We start from the raw sequence: 17671 nt of genomic DNA, 5'->3' as shown, positions 1-17671 counted from the left end.
GCTAATTTTCTAGTTTATTTGATACCATTTACAAAAAAATAATTATAAAAAAGTATTTGCATGGATAACTGTTAGGGTAGTTTAGGGTGTTTAGTATTGCCGACAGTCACGGCGAGCAAGTATTATTTTTAAACCAAAATTGCTTACCACTTACAATAATAATAATCGTTATTGTTAAGTGGTCGGCCGGTATACATTTATTATTATCACTCCTACGTTTTAAATCTATGACTTAACATCTGGTTAAATATCAGATTAACAAATCACTCTTGAATACAATAAGCAATTTATAATTGTAATATTTTTATTTTCTATAGTAAATATTATACAAATATATTCAACATGAATCTACCAGCCGAGGATACTATGGGATAATTTAGCTAACTAGTTTATAAGTCAGTTTGTTATCTGACGGATCATTATTATTGAATTGTTTATATTACTTTTGCAATAAATATCATTAAGTATTATTCATTATAATAAGCTTTTATCTAACAATTTAATCAAAAATAAATAAATAATATTTACTTTAAGTTTTAATGTTATATTATGTATCTAGAATATCTGCTGTGATTAAATTAAAAAAAAAAATTCCATTGTTTTTATTAATAAGAATGAATAATAGACTTTATTTTTAACAGTTGGGAATTGAAATAAGCAATTGAAAAAATTGAAAGTTTCACAATTATTACTAAGGTGTTCGTTAAAATTATTTATTAACTTGTATTAATTGCAATCACTAAGTTTTTGTCTCCAGTCAGTTATTAATTATAATTTAGGACTTTGAAAGCTAAATATATTGTTAATTGAAACAACTTAATTAGTTCAAAATATTTTTTTTTTTTTTTCTAAACTTAGCCATTTTAGTCGGTTATATAATCAACTAGTGGACCATAAATCGTCAATTAATTTATTCAGTTAGTTTATAATTTTATAAATTAAGAATTGTGTGAATGATATCAATTTAAAATTATAGTTAATTAGACTATATTATACAATATTGAAGAATCTTGACTTCTTTGATTATAAGTGATATTTTGTTTAATACATATAGTTTTCTATATTTTAAAAATATTAATTCAATTTTTTTTTCTATTAAATTAATATTTTACAGTTAACTATATTAAAATATATCTGTAGTAATTTGGAACGCAAATAGTTCATTTTTTTTTTTTTTTGTATTAAATCGTTATAACAGTTATAATAGCTGTTTTCTTCAAAAAATATTTATACATTTAGTATGTACAGCGCGGATTACTTTTTGGATCAATAAATAGTTACGAATATGTACTTAGCTCTACGGATTTGTTTTTTTTTTTTTTTTTGTTGCATAAATTCAATCCACTGAATCGCTATTTTTATTTCTTAGGTAAGTATACGAATTAATAAATATAGTACTACGCACGTGCTCCGATAAGTACAACAAAAATTCTAAATATAATGTCAGAATTTCATTCGAACGACAAAAAAGAAAAATATAACAAATATCTTTGATCAATGGTTTAAAATTGTACGTTTTAAAATAAATTTGAATAAACAGTAGTTTGAATAAAATATCAATATTTTTTTCCTTATTAATATTTTTCAATTATAATTCTGAAAAATATTATAGATTCTCAAAATATATTGTATTTTATGGTTTGCTGGTAATCAGAATATTTATGTACTCTACATAGTAGATGTTATTATTTCAATTAAGTATTGAAACAGTTGTATAAAATTTAGATTTGAGGTATGCACTAAATGAGGCATGGACATGGTAGATGTTACTCCTACCATTTAACCATTAATAATGCATTAGTTTAAATTCTGCTTTCGAGAATTTTTATGTATACTATAGTATAATATTTTTAAATACTTACCATACAAACTTTTTTCGAAGGCAAAAAACCCTTTTTTTACTATAAGTAAATTATTGAACATTATTTTTGCTATTGAAAAATTATACACTTTAATTATAACTCGAATAAGTATTTCTTAAATTATAATAATCTAATATGTATTATTGATAAAATGTAAAATAAATTTATTAATTAGTCTATTATTAATGAATAATTATTACACTCTGGAAAACTTTAAAAAATTATTTTTTAAATACCAGAATATTTAAATGTAATTAATTCTAATATTTTTGAAATAATCAAATACCTCATATTTTATTTCTAAATTTTAATCATAGAACTATAGTAATATCTTCATGCGGTGGGTATGAAAAAGTATTTGTACAAATTTCGATTTCAATGTAATATGGTGAGTGTTCGATGAACCTAACCGAGGATTTTAATTGGAAAATTAAGCTAAATATTATTATGAAAATCAGAAAATCTAAATATTTCAAAATACGAACTTAAAACTTAAAAGTAACAGATACTCCCTTAAAATAAAAATGTAAGACTTAAATAAATCCATTATTATGGAAAAAAAATGTGGCATGGCGTGTTTGTTGCATATAATTCTGTTATTCTGTATATTATAATACAACAATAATGCTATACACCTGCTATATCCACACGAGTAGTAGAAACGCAATAGTTAGACACCACGTGTACCGCATATAGGTATTATGGTTATTATGGTAAACAAAATTTGTTCGACCTCGACCGGGTGGACTTATAACGCAGAGATTATACTAATATATAAGTACTTTATACATGGGTTCAATCCCACCTGTATAATAATATCTGTATAGATCGGACTGACGACTCTTGCACGCAATAACACCTACGCGCACGCTCTGGAGGTCGCTATAGTCATATCCTCATCGCCCAAGAGCCTGAATATAATATATATAAAAATATCGTTTTCTACAATAGCTTATCCATATGGTATTTAATGTACAATTTTTTTTTTTTTAGAGCTAACAACGATTTGATATGTTGAAACCAGACAGTGCCACACATCGCAGACGTCTTGTGTCACTCGTATAGATTACGATAAAAGAGCTTTCAGCTGGACTATAGTAGACTTACACGACAATCCCAGTTAAGATTTTAAGTGCAATCTAAAAATTTGTAACTTACAATTTGTCTGTGAATTGGGTGGATAAACTGCCTCCTTAAATCTAATTCCATAAATAACTTCAAAATAGTAAACTTAAAAAAAAAAAATAGAGACGAACTTACAATTTCTTAAACATAAAGAAATACAACTTGCGATTTGCTTAGGACAATTATTCATGGGACAGAGAAAAATTTACACTTAACATCATGTAAGTTAAAATTATATATATTATATGCAAGGAAGACTGAAGAGTGTATATTTATTTGTTAATTACTTCTTAGTAAATTCATAATACCACGAACCTATAACTACTATCGAAATCGAGTACTAGAAGAGCGACAAAGGACGTTTCACCAAGACCATATAATAGGATTTTAATTATTTAAGTATTTTCATCAATTTATTTTTATTGCTACTATGTATCATCATTGTTATGTAGATAAAAAAATAGATCTCTATTTGAAATTCACGTGAGTCTATGAAATTATTTTACGAGAATTTTTTTTTTATTAATATCTAAACTCATTTAATATTACACGTGGAACATTATTTCCAATAAATATATTATACTGGTATTCTAATGGTATCTAGTTTTTACATAGCGGTGATCGTCAATATGCAGTTTTTTTGTTTTAAATACGAACAATTCGCTTCATTCATCCTGTTTTTTAACGATAACACTGCTTATAAAAGATTTTTTTTTTTTACAGTATAGGTACAAATATTTTTAGTTTTTTTAAATCGATTATTAACATAGGTATATGCATTTTTTAATTTAATACGTTTAATAAATATTATGTTTTAAACACTCGTAAAATAAATATCTATGATTTATTCATTTATTACGAGTGAACAGAACAACACGTGATTACGTGAATCTTAATTCACGTTCAAATCCAACATCTTTAATAAAAACAACCTATCGTATTACTGTATTAAATCTCGTTATAATACTTTTTATTTAATATATATGTAATATAAATACGACGGGAAATGTAAAGGTTTTTTTTTTTTACTTTGTCTTAGAGAATTTCCATACACCCTCGTCCCTCATGACTTTTATCCGTTTTTGAAGCATTTATATTGCAGACTGTCAATTAACGTAGGAACTCACTTAGCACAAAGTTTCAAAATGGAATTTGCAGAGCCAAATTGATTTTCCCACTTTAATTGTTTTTAGTTATTTTCGAAATTTCATTCCATTCTGTGTATTCCCACACTTAAACTACGTTAAAATATATCCGTTAAAAATTACTTATAAAATGAGCCATCAAGGTGTCTAAATATGTATTATAATAATTTAAAATCCTGCTTTATGATAAAGTAAATTTATAATGTTATAAAACTCAAATTGTTTTTCTAAACAAATATTATGTACTGTCTAAAAGTTTTATTTTATTTTGTATGTGCGAACTATTATTTAATTGAATTTTATTGCATAATTTAACTGATAGGTAATTCTAAACAACAAAATAATTAGGTAATATAAATCAAAAAATAGTTAAACAATTATTATTAGGTATGTTATGTTTTAATGAAATTACATATTTCTATTACCATTTTTACCGTTAATGGTAAATTATCTTTTTCGTCTTCTCGGAAGTTTATGCATTATATTTATTATGATCGTTGTGACAACGCTAAACGGTTAATCGTCGATCATCGATCTCTGCAGCGGAAAATGAACACAGGAACACCATGATACGATTCAATTACAAGTATCTAGAAATGTTTGCAATAACTATGTTATACGGTAAAACCTTTTACATTATTACAATTTTACTCGGCGTAATTTTGTCTTATGAAAACACGAGAGCGCAGTTTATCAGTGTGATTGAACAAATATTGTAAAATTACAAAATAAATATTTAGGTTAGACTATACAGTAAATTAAATCTAAATCCAATCACACATCGGCACAGGGTAAATTGGTGCGGGTACAAAAATAAATGTATAATAAGCTTATACTTATTACAGTGTACTCCGATTTATCGGGACACATAGGTCGTGCTTGTTAGTTTGGGCCAATTAAGCGGCTGTCCTAATAATTAACCTGTTTCTTTTGTTTAAAATGTGCACGCACAGTTTTATATTTGTTTTATAAAACTGTATAACATTGTTTATAATTGTATATAGCCGTATATCAACAAACATATAAATAATATAAAATTCTCTTATAAATCAAAACAAAAATATAAGGAAAGCACTTTCTACAATCTATAATACTTTTTTTAAATATTAACGATTGCTATTCTAATTTTTGTATTCCTTTACAAAAATATAGTGATTGAATTTTTGACTACAAAAGATGGAAAGTTATTGAAAACAACTAGCATTAGTTTTTTTTTAAGTTATGTCAACAGTATAAACTGTTAATTATTTGTTTGGTAGTATTTATGTAGGAAAGTAGATTACGCAATCTTAATCTACATAAATATTGTTCAATCCCCTTAAAAATAATATGTCTAAGTTAGTTTTAATTATGCGTATAATTATTAATATTTGTTATAACAAAATATTAATATTTATAAAATAAATGTTGTAATTGTTAATCTTGTACTCGGAACTATGGATATATTAGAAGCATATTACTGTATATATTATTTATTTACTAATAAAACCATTCATTAAATAACTATCAAAGAAAATCAGAAAAGAAAATTTATTGATAAAATAATAACCTTTTCACCAACAAAATTAATATTTTAATATATAATAACTATAATGTTATGTTAAAAATATTTGTCTTGATTTTTTTTCTGTGCCCCCCCCCCCACACATACACACACCTAATCGAGGTTATTTGATGGTATCTATGATATTTAACTTAACTGTATCAAGCTAAAGATAACAAATGTGACTATTATATATTGAACATTAACAAATTGAGTTAAAAATTAAAGAATTTAAATAATTGCATTTTGTGTAATTATATGGTGTATTAGTTATGTTTGCTTTTATCAACAACAGTTAGTTTTAATTTACCTATAAAATATATTATTATGTGCAACTAAACACGTTACACTATACGCTTTGAAGATTTTAAATATCTATTTCGTCTAAAAGTATCCAGTTCAAGGAAACATCAAACCTGTATTGTGTTTCCAAGTCGTGAACACGTGGTGTCTTCCGGAAACCAGAACTTAAAAATGGATTTCATAATATCACAATATTATACAGATAGTGTTCCCGAACTCGGAACAACAAATATCTATTTCAGTAAAATATTGATTTTGCCAGACGAAAGGTTAAAAACGTCGCAGCCACGCATGAATCGAATTCCGTGGTGTGAGTGAAGTTTTTCAGCAGTTTGTAAAGTATATTTTAAATTTCCAGGCAGTGCCAATAGAAGGGTGGTAGAGAAATAAATTGAACAATAGCTTCGGGTAGTTGGTGAATTTTTTCGAATTGTTTTTTTCCAGTAGGGAGTGCTTTCTTATGTTGTACCCAAGTTTTAAAAAACTGTAAGATTTATAAATAAAAACAGTATTTAGTTTTCAAATTTATTTATTTTATTTTTAAAGAAAAATGAATATTAAAAATAAATTATTATTAATATTAATTTTTTCAGCTTTTAACTATGACTGGCATATTTAAATAAATTGGTATCCTATCCCTAATGAAAATTTTTTGTATTATCGATAACAGGGGATGCAACGTGTTCGAAGTTATCTTCTCCTTAACTAAAATTATATGTATCTTCTAAAACAACTTCTAAAAATAATTTATTTCACTCTGTTCAAGTGCCAATCGATTTTTTGATATTTTACCATCATCGAAAAGTCCAAGTCTGCAATCTTGTCAATGGATCTTAGGATTTCTGTTTATTACTTGGTCACGTTAAAGAAATTATGTGATGAGAAGAAAACGCATAGTTAATGTAAATAAATAGGTACTTTTAAAATAATATAAAATATTATATAAATTATAGCTTATAAGACGTTATGTTACAGTTGGTAAATATCAATAAACTATAATTATAAACATTAGGTAGTTGTCGCAATAATTGTTTTTATAATATCTATAAAATGTAGTCTGTGGCGTGAATACTATTTCTATTTCTATATAAATAAATTAACGTAGCCTTTTGATGGTTCCATATGCTACATAGGAAACTTTTTCTCGATATTTAGTTACATAAGTTGCTATTAAATGAATATTCGATGATATTGGTCGTTAGTTTTTTCCATTAATTAATAGTTTGCAGGTGTGTACGGTGATTTTTCAACCATATTGTGAAGAAACTTGCATCTTCTATTTTAATTGTGCTTATATATTACCGACTATATGAATTGACAACTACTTGTCTTTCAGACAAACATTTTCTCAGTAACAATAGAAACAATGGCAATAAGATCCGAACTGACACTAATTGTTATTTTGACGAATACAGATCATAATTTGAATAAAATTATTTTATTTTCAAAATGCGTCCATGGTCAAGTTAATCCATGCTAGATTATTACACAGTACGCCTAAAATTATATGGAATTAATTATTTCTTGGAAAATGCATCTTACGACATCACGATAATATATTAAACAGTGAAGTACGTTTGAACCACTTTACCACAAGTCCTATAACGGCAAACTGCCGAGAGGACAAATTATGAATACAGCATAGCACTATTATTTTCTTCGAGACTCTCAAAGAATTTCCCATGTGAACAGAAAATTTTAAAAGACTTCTGGGAATATGTTATTAATTTTATTCTAGCGGCGCACACCGGTACAACATTAATGTATTATATAGTACACGCCACCTTTACTCGCACAATACGTGCAAATGAAATTTCACGAATTCACATACGGCACACATAATATAATCGCAAAGCGTGTTAGACTATAATATCATTATCACAAAGAATAACCAGCGGAAACAAAATTACAATTTATTTTTAGGTCATCGTCATATCATTATTTTTTCAAAGACCCGTCTTTAAACTCGGATACAAATAAGTTGAAAAATTATACTTTTACACGTTTTACATGGTCTTTTATACGATTTCACACTTGAAGAAAATTATTTAACTAACACTTTGGAATTGTTTAAAATTAAGCAAAATACCGCATAATATTATGCTTAAAGTAAATATCGTTTGGTTATAATTGTAAGTCATTCTATACCTACACTTTGTGGGATCATTTAATACCAAATTATAAAACAAAATATGTTGTTTCAAGAGTTTATAACATATTTTTTCATAGATGAATCAAATTATTATTATTATTTTTTATTTATTTTTAAGTCAACCACTTTTATTATTGATTTAAATTAAATTACAAAAAAAAAAACTAAGCTCTTAACCGATTTGAAAAATTCCCGAAGTGAAAAATCCAACAATTTTATGACAGTCATTTTATGTTGAACCTATGGGATGCTGATTTTTAACATTTTTAGGGGGGAGGGATAGGGGTTTTGAAAATAAAATGTATTTAAAAAGCATTGTGTTTAAAAAAAAATGTGTTTAGTTTTAAACAAATGATTTCAGTATATTTAAATTGTATAACATTGTATAAGCATCTGGGAGACTTCATAGACTCTACCCCTCCATAAATCCGCCATTAAATAATATATTTAACACTTGTCCAACTTCATTTTTTATTTCTTGAATAACTTATTTCAACTAGTCTTGTAGTGTCCACTGCAATATTAAGACTGCATACCCACCTATATTTTTTTAATACGACGTCATTCCAGATAAATGTTCTTAGCAATCTTATATAATTATGTTATCTCATATTGTCGTAATAAAACATAATCTAATATGCTGGACGTCTGTCGACTCTGTTCTATGATTTTCTGCAGAGTCCTTAGATAAAACCGATCCTACACACATCATACATCATGCATCTTAACTATAACGGACTTGAAGGCGTTCTACTCGACTACGCAACCTATCTGATACCACCGAACAAGACTTTTGAAAACTGCTGCTGGTAACTATTTCGAATCTTTAATTGATTTATACACACATCACATCCTGTCTTAAGACGTGACTGAGCATCCACCATATTATTGTTTATGCCTGACACGTATTGTATGTCGGCATGTGAGGAGTAAAATAGGTTTGTTGTTTGCTTCTATTGAACTAACCACCTTCTATCACACAAGTCGGAGTGAGTGAATTTATATTATAATTAAAACTAGAGGCTATAATATAATATAACAGACGCATATCGTACAGCGATAACTGTGATGAGGAGAACTGAACATTATTTTCGGGACCTTCTTTATTCGATGTATGGGTAGGTACAATAAATTTTTAACATTTTGGGACGCGATCGAAAGCTGAACCCTGAGATATCATGACGAATAATACCGGCTATATGCGTGACACGCCACGAACACTCGAACAACGAGTAGTAATATTATTATATAATCATAAATTTGGGAAAATTGTATTAACGAATATAAACGTAGAGGTATACATATACCTAATGAATTGATCAGCACGGTACATGGCGTCCATTACTGCTAATAACACAATACCATCTAAATTATAGCAACTGTATTTACGAAATTATAATTGTGGTGGTTTGAGTTCGGCAGCATTGAATTTATATCATTAAATCTTGAGGTAAACCTACAATACTGTTAAAAACGTCATCGTGAAAATAAAATAATATGTAGTCGGTGGTGCACTTTTACCCACTATGGTTCGAGTTACAGTTTCGTTTTTTAAAAAAAACATACCATATAGTATTTACTTATCCATAATAATAATTTATTGAAGGTCATTTGACTTTCGTGTTTTATATGAATAATATAGTTTGCATGTTTTGTTGAAGAAAATAATTAGACAATTCATATTGTTATAGTACAAATGCATTATGAATGCATCATAATATATTTTTAACGATGATTTACATAAAGAAAGAAATAATAGTTAACCTAAACCTTTTTAAAAATGAATTTATTCATTACGTATTATCATATTACCTTAAATGCCATAATAAAACAAACCTAAATATCCTAGTTTCAAGTAGGTATACTAAATGGCATTCAGATATTAAAATAATATTTAATTTTTCACCACGGCAATAGATAATTTATTAAATTTGTAAAAATATTAAGAATTTTAATTAATGTATTATTTTTAATATTTATGAGAAAAATACTAAATTTCTTCATTAATATGAGTCACTATAGTTCCTAAAGTTGTTAAGATTATGAGAAACAATTAATGCATTCATATTATAGATGCAGAGATGTTACGGTACGTAGATATTCGCCGAAATTCAAAATGACTTTTCGATATAATAAGTATTTAAAATACTGTAAGGAACTAGTAATTATTATTATTATTATTATTATCATTATTATTATTGTTGTTGTTGTTGTTGTTGTTATTTTAATGGGACAACCGTAGGGTTCTGCAAACTAAAAACAAGCATACTGGCTGCTATGTTTGCAGGTTGTGGTACTGGTGGTGGCATAACTCCAAAGGCCGGTTCTCCGGGGAAACGGCCGCGCATAGCATCTAACGGTCGTGCTAGGGCGAGCAAGTCTCGATATTATAATATATATACACAGTATAATGATCAATACGTTGACAGGGGCAGTGCATTCGATGACTTTGGCTATATATTATGTAATAACATAATCGAAGGACATCGAAATCATGAGCCTAAAAACGAACACACGCGGCGACTTATCAAATGTACGTACATATGTCGTACATAATATTATCATTGATTATTGAACAGAGTCTATTCCATAATATACAATAACACGAATATTCCACACGCTTTGCTAATCGTATAGATGGAAATTAAACAATAAATTAAACTATTCTACGACATGTTAAATGCACTTTATTAGGTACAGTTCCGTGTATGCATTAATTGAAGTCAAATACATTTTCAGTTACTGTGGTGCTTAGGTACTTAACATGTTATATACTACTACAATATAAATACATAGCAAAGTAAAATTTTAGCTTCAATCAGTTTCGGAATTATACAACGAATATAATAATGAATAAATATAAATATTATAATATTATCATTTCTTTTTTTGTTCCCGAAATTCATATTCTACTAAACTTTGAAGACACGCAATCCTGTGAACGATTTCATTCGGAAGACGTTATGCTAATATATTGATGTACATTACTCCGAGACAAACATATTTTTGTTTCAATAATATTGTTATTTAACAGCGAATGTCAAAAAATATTTACCTTTTATTCAGCCGTTAAAAGATTTTATACTGGTTTTTTTGCTCAATCATTCATTCTGTAACACATAAAAACATAATATATTATAAGCATACAATGATCTAGTTTTAATCAGATAATGATCATAATATTATTATTGTGACTAGTAGGTAATATAATACGACTGCATCAAATCACAGCTAAAGAGTTAAAAAAAAACAAAGACAGATGGCAATGGACAATGACACTGAGTTAAAAAGCATATTATCCTGCAAACTTACTCATACATACACACTCGGGGAACAAATTAACTGTAAATTAAAGTTGACGTTTTTTGTATTTTTTTCAGAAATGTAATGCTTTTATTCACTCAATTTTATTAAAACGAACTCTTTTTTTTTGTCCACAGAAAACAATAAACATTGTATTATATATATATACTTATACGTTTGTTTACGTTTGGATTTTTGAACTGCATTCAACCTTTTAACGTCAAGTAAATTCTAATGTATATTGTTGATAATCTATAATAAATGGCACGATGGAATCATTATAATAGTCGAAACAAAAATTAATGTATTTCACATCATGTACATAAGATTTTCATCCTCGAGATTACGGTTTCGGCTCATTTAAAAATAATATAATACAATATAATAACGATTAAAAATTGAAAATTATTTTATTTATTAATAAACGTTTTTAAACTAACGAAAACTTTTCAAAATTTTTAAAATGTATCGACAAATTATTTAAAAATGAACCTCTTTTATAGTAATTGTAATTAGAGCATAAAAGCGTGCACGGTTAAATTATATTATAGTGTGTAATATGTATGTATAATTTCGAGCCCGATTAATTACTACATTGCATTATTATTATCTCGTTCATAAAATGCAATAGACCGGAGTATGAATTGGCATGTACATTTAGCTGTTATTGTAATATATACGGTCCATGCGTAATAATCGACTAGTCAAATCTTGACCTTTATGCAATTCGCATATTGTACGATTATAAGCCTTTGTCGACCGGTATCAGACAAAACGATCCATTATAGTATTGTTAAAACATCACATATACGTGATGAATAATATATAGGTAATATGCACTGCCGACGTTCGATCAATAATAACAAAAGATGAACTCGATTCACTTTAGTAATCTACGTAATGAGTATTGTTATTGTAATTTTGTATTTTGTGTTTTGTGTTCTCTACTTTTTTTTTTTTTTGTTAAACAAAATGAAACTAATATTGAACCAAATGCGTTTCGTATTTCAATTTACTTTATATTGTTCAATTAGCCTGCGTTTGGATGAGTGCACGCGACAATAATAATAAAAAAGAATATAGATATTATACTTATACAAACATTACGAACGTTAAATGAACACGAAACAGAATCGAGTATCAAATTTTATATGGGAGAACAAATAACGATAAAATATGCATCTCAAAGACAGAAACCGGTACAATATTATCGGGTAGCTGCGGTTAACAGCTTTATTGAACCTATATATAATAATATATAAATAAAATATATCTGTATACATTATTTATTTATAATAATTATTATATATGATATATTTCCAAAGTACCACCAATTTATAGCTTCTTCATTCAAAATCTATCTAACAGCCAACACCAATGCATATATCACTTACTCTTATTGTAAAAAAAAAAAATAATTATCTCATAGATTGTTTTAAAAATATTAATATCGAAAAAAAAATTTAAAATTATATACTTTAAACTCAAGGAAAATGCATTTTTTTTTTGACTCGCCAATGTTTTAGGGAAAAAATAAGAGAATTCAAAATGTATTCACGTATTATAATTTTTAATTAGTATATAATATAGTAAAATAATACATATAATTATATTACAGTTTGTATTGTTTTTGTTTTAAACTCTTACCAAAAATTACTATAAAAAATTTCAATTAAATAATTAATAATTTTTACATTCAATAAGTACCTACACTAGTAACCGATCGATCGCAACTGACAATAATCTAAAATATTATATAGTGACGATAATCGAATGAAAATACGATAATAAACACAATAGACATTAAACATACTTAAGTTTAATTATCGGAACACACGAACAGATTAAGTAAATGCCAAATTGTTCTACAATTATCCATCAATAACCATATATATTTTGAACACAGAGTTTTCAAGTTATCTATAATTTTTCTTTTGAGAAATTGAGGGTTTTTGCTTGGAAGCAACATTTTTTTTTTGACTCAATATCAAGGTTCCACTGTACATATATTATCATTATTTAATCTATGTTCGATCGTAATAATTAATTATGTGGATATTAATTATAAGTGTGAATTAAACTGTAGAAAAAATTGTTATATTTAACTATTTAAGATAAATAGTTAACTTAAATGTTAGAATAACCAACAAAACAATACGTGCATACTACTGAATATATAATTTTGCTACTTGTTATGACGTGCGCTTATCATACGTAGTCATCGATTAATGCGAGGTGTACTATAATTAAAAAAAAAAAACTGTTTAAATGTTCCATGAAAAAATAAATGATAATTCTTAGTTTCTTTACTATAATCACGTTAATCGTTAATATAATATTATATCCTTGCTTGATGTAAACATTAACGCTACAACCGAGATAAGACCACTCTCAGTGAGATAAAAACAATTATGCTATATCAGCTACATCTGGTATTATTTCATGGAATAATATTATGCAAATTATAAAAATGAAAAATAGACGTTCCTACCTACCTGCACAGGAAAAGGAAATCTCACTAAAATAACAACAATAATAACAATAATAATAATAACAACAATAATTTATAATACTATTATACAAATACGATTAAGACGAATACACAGATTGAATGTTATACGTTTCCACGAATGGCAATTGGTTGTCATTTAGTTGGGTACGGTACTACGGTATCTTAGCTTCCTAAAATAATTCGCTATAGCAACAAAATATTATAAACAATAAAACCCCATACTGTTAGAGCTATTTTTATTATTTTAATCATCATGAAATTGGATTGTATTTATGTATACCTTTGGGGTCGACGGTTAGAAAAAAGTATAGAAAGGAAAGAAAAAAAAATTAAAAATGAATAGATTTTTATTTTTTGCTATCAACTTAGTTGAACCTCTGGTTAGGTAAGATGATTAATACCATTATATACTTTAAAATATCGTAAAATCACTGCAACTCAAAAAGGTCCAAAAAATGAAAGTGCTTAATATTTTATTTTATTTATAGCTTTTAAAAATAAATTTAAAAGACAAGCCATTTGTATCGTTAAAATTTATTTCAAAAGTGAGTCGAATTCGATGCAGTCCAATAATTTTACTCTTCTGCTATCTAATTCACTATTATCTCTCAATTTAGAACAATAATCGTCACTCGAAAATTTCAAAGTTTTTCTCGAACTTTTAACTTTTCGAAAAACATAGTGACATTTAAAACGGTCAACCACAATTGTATCCTAATAGTTAACAATTCGATTAGGTACATAAAAGAGGTATTAGGTGTTTCAAAATATCGTTTTGTCCCAAGACACTAAAACAGTGATTACAAAAACTCCCAAGGATTGATAGTATAGTGATTTTATTGGTTTTAGTTGATCGTAATATAAAATATAACCAACGTTGCACAGTTTTAAATTTGATCAATTAGTATCAAATTATCAACTGAAATCCCGATTAATTTAGATCTTGTAGTCGATTCAAAATTTGATTTTAAAACTCAATAAGAATCGTTAATAATATTCTAAGAAATCAAAAGTAAAATCATAATTGAAATAATTGTTTTTATTTATAGTTTAAATAATATATACTGAAATCAAAATAAATTATAATCGACAATTTATAATACAATGATAATTGTAATATTAGGTATAATATTTAGAATAATAATAATAAAGAAAATATGAATTTGAAACGCAACAATAATTAAAAGGTCAAAAGTAGTTCATTGTTAAGTAATAACACTTCTACCTAATGTTCAATGTCCTTACTCTACTATATATCGTACGGATAATGGTTTAAGTTTTTTTTTTTTTTTGTAATTATTATTTAAATTAAACAATTTAATTTTGATTTCAAACTCTGAACTAAACAATTTAAAGACTTGTAAAATATTACATTACATAGTAAATAATAATGCCAGTAAAACGGTGACGTGATAGATACCTACGTATAATAAAATATTATAAAATCAATTATGCTAAGTTACGCTTTCAAAGAACTAGATGTATTCAAAAAATAATAATAATAATAATAATTTATTGAAACTTAACAGTCATTAACCCATTCACCGATGTCGACGTGTTTATTACATTATTATTTATTTATATTATAAAATTATTGGTGTCGTGTAATGTTCGGAGTTCAGACGACAGTATCACACAAAAAGATAATAATATTATCATTGCTGGAGTAACTCATTTTCTTTAAAGTTTCGCCATCGCCGGAGGAAACACAATAAAACTGCTATTATTGTGCACATGTTAATTTATTAGACCGTTAACGTCAGTTTTATAGCGTTTAATAATAGGTTAGTGAATTTCTACTGAAACAAAAACAATGAAGCGTGTTTTGTATTTGTTTGTGATTATTCAATTGCTTACATTAGATCTATATGATTTGTACAAATCGAGATATTTTCTGAATTATTTATGACTCAGAACAAACGGCACATTAAAATGTAGAGACATCGCGATTGGCGCGTGAGTGTAAAATCAAATAGCTATAGGTTTTATACCTATAATAGTCATTTAAACTCGTTGAGATTGAGTAATTTATTATTATTAAATTATTACCATTAGGTACCTGCCCATTCGTTTATGTGACACGAAAATAAATGAGTGATGATAAATATTAATAATATGCGTTTTAGTGAATAAAGTATTTTTGTCGGTTGTTATACATTTCGTGTACTGCGATCATTTACGTTTTTATCAACTATACTATTGATAATATTAGGTTGGTGTATAAAAATCGTCGGGGTAATAGATCAAATTTAACTGAACAAGTTATATTTATTATTTACATATCTAAAACGATTTTTATACTTTATGACCCTATTCAATAAATTATTGAAAAGAGAAACAACCAATGACGACTATCAATATCGTTATTATATTTTCATACGTTGAATAAACATATTACAACTACGAATATATTATTACAATGAGTCACAATGTGTAAAATTAATTTCGTAAAAAACAAAATTGTGCCTTTATGATATGTAATATTTTAAAATTGATTCAATAACAACATAGTGCACAGTTTATATTTTTTTCCAATAATCTACAGAATTTTATCCAACCCTAATTTTTACTCTAACACATCCCATATCGTTGTAAATAAATAACTTATAATAATATGTACAGTTTTCGAAAAATTCAGATCATTATAATAAATGAGTGTACATCACATTTGTAAAATTAATGAAAAACATCCAAACTTAGATAAAAACCACGTCTCGAGATATAATATAATATTATCTTTTTAGAAAAATTAAGTAAGTAACAAAGAAGATAATATTTCCCTTTATGTGTAATGTTTTTATTGTAACATTGTAAAAACATTGATTATTAAACGTATGTATATGTTGAGTGTTTACAAAATTATAGAAATAATAATAAAAAGTCAATAATGAAATTATCAATTTTATCTCTTCATGACTAATTAAAAATACTAAAAAAATAATGTTTTTTTCTTAAAGCAATTTTCCATTATTCATGCAAAAAAAATATTGGCTCCTAAGAATAGTGATATATAAATAAATGAAAACGGTTTGGAATGTCACCAAAACGATTATTATGGATGCACGCTATATTATGCGTGCTTCGATTTTCGGTTTAAATTTTAAATTGATAAACTTTCGTTAAAAAGAGAGGTTAAAAAAATAGTGCGCTTGTTTAAAAAAACAAATGGTGTTGGATTATTTACTGTACTTTTCGGTAGTATCTTTCTCATAGTTAATTTTTTTCTCCAAATATAGGTAATATTAAGCCCCAACCACTTCTCGTAACTTTACAGGATAAATAATTTACTACCACACAAATGTATAACAAAAGCTACATTGAAATTATTGTTATAGTGAATTTGTTTTGTGTGAAATTAACTATAAATGCATAGTTATTACGTTTCATCTGTTATGTATAAAGCGTAAGTATTCAAAAACGATTATTAAAATAATCTGACCATCATAAGCAAAAATGTATGTCAACAATAACCTTCTTTTTGGTTCACAATTAATTATAAATTATAATTAACATAATATAAAGATTATAAAAATAAAATATGTAAATATAATATGTTGTTATCATTGTGATTCGATGTTTTTGATTTTTTTCTTAAAAAATCATCAGTTTAACATTATTTTTGTCGATTCCAAAATTTAATGTCCATTCTCGGTGAAATATCTTGACAAGGTAATCCAAATGGGAATTAATTTTAGGGATTTCAAGATTTTGTCAATGACGTTTTGA

General features: G+C 26.4%; 1 protein-coding gene across 1 annotated transcript in view; it reads right to left on the bottom strand.

Moving 5' to 3' along the window:
- The window catches only part of LOC114122736 (cell adhesion molecule 3-like), a 393513-nt gene that overhangs the window by 270468 nt on the left and 105374 nt on the right, over positions 1-17671 (bottom strand). Inside the window, exon 3 of the mRNA XM_050210832.1 lies at positions 11186-11240. The gene's annotated coding sequence lies outside the window, so the exon portion shown is untranslated. The remainder of the gene's footprint in view (positions 1-11185; positions 11241-17671) is intronic.

The sequence above is a fragment of the Aphis gossypii genome, chromosome 1, assembly GCF_020184175.1.
Source record: "Aphis gossypii isolate Hap1 chromosome 1, ASM2018417v2, whole genome shotgun sequence".
NCBI lineage: Eukaryota > Metazoa > Arthropoda > Insecta > Hemiptera > Aphididae > Aphis > Aphis gossypii.
The sequence above is the reverse complement of the archived record's forward strand: the minus strand, read 5'-3'. Positions and strand labels throughout refer to the sequence as shown.